We start from the raw sequence: 4147 nt of genomic DNA, 5'->3' as shown, positions 1-4147 counted from the left end.
AAAAAGGTCACGGAGGATGGCGAGGAGAAGAGAGGCGCACACCTCGTCACTTTCTGAAGGACAAAGCATCGTGCTCTGAAATAGACCACAGGGAGACTCGGATGACTCAGAGGGCTCCACCGGCGCGCACTTCCACTCGACTTTATTTATTTATTAATTTGAGGCCTGTCTACTGACACATCTGAGTGGTCTAATTGCTGTGAATTGACACCGGTTACTGTCCATAATGGGAGCTTGGGAGTCTTTCCTGACCGCAGTTCATTCAGCCGCCCCTTGCTGCAACTTAACTGCCCTTAAAATGTCTGATTGCAACACGGGAGCTGCGGGGCGAGACAGGATTATCAGTCTTTGTTGTGTGACTGTGTCTATTATCCTGATCTCTATTCACAGTGGGCCCTTAGGAGTGTCGCTTCCAGCCACACAGCAAACTACCCCATTCCCGACAAACAACAAGTGAACCAGAGATCTCCCCCCCGTCCCAAAGCACAAGACACTTACAGCTCCAACACTGCATGGGGAGAGCACTCCACTGCAGGTAAGACGATCAAATCCCTGACGATCTTGCAGAGATAGACTGAAAGCAATTCCTGTCAGAGTTATTGCTGCGCGTGTGATTGGTCGCTTGTGTTTGTGGCTCTTTGATTTAGATAATTAAATGTTGGACTTTGTGAAGTTGGAGTTTTAAAAAACAAATATTTTATGTGATTATTTGATGTTTTCAACAAAGTTTTAAGTTTAAGTTTGATAGCATTTTTGCTACATGTTTTATCCAATTTTATCTATTTTCTATGTTAGTAGTTTTTATTGTGTAGACTATTTTTTACAGCTTTAATTGATTTTACATCACATTTTTCATCAATTTTTAGCAATTTTTTTGAATTTTCAGAGTAAAAAATAAACTGATTTTCAGATTTGTTGTAACCAGATGATATAGATTAAAATAATCTCTCCTTTATCGACATGTTTATAGATTAAATTGTTCCTTCTACTGCAAAAACAGACCGCCCAGAAATAAGTCAAAATGTATACTTTCTTGGCAGATTTTTTTAAATTAATAAAATAAATCTCTTATTTTAAAAAATAAAATTCTGATTGCTTGCCATTTTTTTCAAATAAATTTTGCAATTAAAAAACTTTAAATTGCAAAATAAGATTATTTACTAATAGTCTTAGATTGTCAAGTAAATATTTAAATTACTATTAAATGTATTTACTTTAGGATTATTATTATCATTTTTTTAAAAAGATATTTTTTATTACTTTTAAATTCAGGTTTTGTAGTTCGATCTTCATTTAATTACCTTTTGTACAATAATAAATAGTAGGACAACCATCATTTTTAAGAGTTCGGTTTTATTAAATGCTTTTCACATGTAAAAAAAGTTCAATAAATACAAAAAAATAAAAGTACAGCAGCACTTATATTTCGTGAAGCTTTTTTTTTACATAAAAGTGAAATAAAATTCCAACATAAAGTAGTTTTCGTCCTCTACTTCATATGGGAATTTATTTTATCTGCTTGCCCTTTTTGACCTATAATTTCTGCATATTAAAGAGAAAAAATCAAAGAGCAGATATCAGGGTTTTTTTAAAGTTTAATAGAAAAAAAAAAAAAAAAATCATAATTTATGGAATGATGAGATTAAAAGAACCCTATAGAAATAGACAAAAATATATTTAAAAAATACACTAAAATCCTAAATAATATATCAATATTAATGATATTGATAACAATTGAACTTGGTGTGAATGAAATGCTCGGTTTGCAGTAAATGGAGCCTTCACCCCCCATTGCTGTCTATTATCACAGGAGTCATCTCAAACTGGTCTGACTGACAAACAGAGCTGGTTCACTCTGCTGCTCCACTCATCCTCCCGTAGCCGGCTACATCAGATGGGGATGATTGCAGTCTTGAAATCAATGAAACCACAAACCTCCCTGATAATATTCCCCACTGGGGTGAAAAGGCAAATGCAGTCGGGGCAGTATTTAACCCCCCCTCAAGCCTCACACTGGAGCGGGCTTCATTTTAGGGTCAAAATGAGCGTTTTTATCTAAATTACTGGAGATTTTCTTTTCATTTAGATTTTATTGGTCAAATTTGCTCTAATTATGTTGCTTTACTTTGGATATAAATTAATTGTAGTGCTGCAATTTTTTTTTTTTTTTGCTAAATGTCAATAAGTATAAACCGTGTGGTTTTGTCAGATCCCCCCTGGAGAAACGTGCGCTCCTTTCTAACCAATCTGACAATATTAAAGTCTCTGACGAGCCACTGCTGTCTCCTGTTATTGTTCCCCGAACAATAAAGAAACAATATCAGATTAATATATGGTCTGTTCTTGGTGGGGATTTGCCCTCGTGGGGGCTGGCAACATCTGAAGCCACCGAGCAGTAAGAAGGATTTGGTCGACAGAGCAGAGCGTAGTCAAAGACGCTGAAGCATTCGAGGTCACTGGTGGATAGTAAAGTTATCTAAAGAGCCAGTGTGCACCAAATTCCCCTGCCAACCCGGAGCGAGTGTCAGAGATTAGTGGTGCATCCATCCTCTGTGACCTCCACGAGCTTAGAAGACACTGCGTGCCATCTTGTGTCCTGCTAAACAATGCGAGGGCAGGACTGTCATTTTGATGTCATGCTATTCCAGCTGAGTGCTCCTTTTGTTAAACGCTCTAGAATGGTGGCCCTGCATGGAATTTCAGTCGCCTCTGCTTTGGCTTTTAGACGGCGAAAGGTTTTTCAGAAACCTTTCATGGGGATTCTGCAAGGACCTCTCAATAAATATCACATTTTTGATTCAAAGCAGGATTCAAAACTCAACGTTTGTCTTTTATTATTGATGACGTTTCAACTCTCCTACTAGAAGCTTTCTCAAATATGTGGTAAAAAGCAGGTTAATAAGCTCTATTACAATAGTATTTCAGAACTGAAGAGGTGAAACGTCTTCAATAATTCACGATAAATCCATTTGACCACTTCGATGGGATCAACCTGGATGAATGGAACATCAGAACAGACATTGGGATTTTCTCAAAATGCTCTTGTTTTTAAATAACTTTTGCTTATGAGATAACAAATGTTTTCTTGAAATAACAGAATAAATCACTCGGGATGTTACAATTCTTGACCTAAACATTCTTACTACCAACTCGTCTCGTTTTGACGTTTGGTTAAAGACCCCTCCGTGTCAAAAATCGACGTTTTTAGGTCCTAACTCTTCGTTTTTTTGATGTGTTCCCATTAAATCCCGGGTCGGTCCAGTACCGGTACCCTAACCTTTTAGCTTTAAGTTTGTCATTTTTTTAATCTTTTATTTTATCTGCAATACGTGTATGAATGGCTGTAACTTTGTGTTTTTACTTAGTGATTTTTATATGTGTAAGGTGCTATAGAAATGAATATTTACTCATACTTACTAACCTGGTTCTGGTTCGCGCCCGGTACTGCGTCTGGCTCCAGTTTGGTAGAGTGGGCCCTGCGACGGTACTGGGTGGGTGCTGCAGTGATGACCCCCGTGTTCAGGCCGGGCCTTGGAATAAATGGATGGCCGTAAAACCGTTTCCATACCGAGCCAGACCGTTTCCTTAGATCTGCAGTTCTCTAGTCCTTGTTCAGTTTGTTTGTCTAGGGTTGTATTGGAGGAACTGGATGGGTTGAGGGAGGAACCGAAGGACCGAGTGGTGCTTATTTTGTGTAAATGTCCTGTTTTATTTGTGTGCATTTGTTTTTTAACACTCTGCGTTTTTTTATGTGTATTTTATTTGCTTTTTTGTTAAGCGCTTAGTGTTTCATATGAATGAAAGGCGCTAAACAAGTAAAGTTTGAAGTTTGGAAGTACTGGTACCACATCCGGTGCCGCGTTAGTGTACCAGTACTGGACGTGTGGGGAAAGTGACCACATATTAGGGCTGCCACGACTCGTCGACTATTAAAATAGTCTTAGTCGTTACTTTATTTATATGGAGTCAGAGTGTGGAACAACGCTGTAAACGTTTGTTATATTTGAGTCAGTGAGACCAAAACTTTATATCTATGAAAAATAGTTCCTTGTTTAAGACGCCGACCTCATTTGATTGAATCTTCTTTTAATACCAGAAACTAATGAAGGACAGAGGCTGCACGATTCATTACAAATGTAAGAAACTA

General features: G+C 37.7%; 1 long non-coding RNA gene across 1 annotated transcript in view; it reads left to right on the top strand.

The window, feature by feature from the left end:
• The window catches only part of LOC112150202, a 65975-nt gene extending 63423 nt beyond the window's left edge, over nt 1–2552 (top strand). Inside the window, exons 8-9 of the long non-coding RNA XR_002919921.2 lie at nt 391–535; nt 1811–2552. This is a non-coding gene — a long non-coding RNA (uncharacterized LOC112150202). The remainder of the gene's footprint in view (nt 1–390; nt 536–1810) is intronic.
• The last annotated feature ends 1595 nt before the right edge of the window (nt 2553–4147 follow it).

The sequence above is a fragment of the Oryzias melastigma genome, linkage group LG4 (assembly GCF_002922805.2).
Source record: "Oryzias melastigma strain HK-1 linkage group LG4, ASM292280v2, whole genome shotgun sequence".
Lineage (NCBI taxonomy): Eukaryota > Metazoa > Chordata > Actinopteri > Beloniformes > Adrianichthyidae > Oryzias > Oryzias melastigma.
The sequence above is the reverse complement of the archived record's forward strand: the minus strand, read 5'-3'. Positions and strand labels throughout refer to the sequence as shown.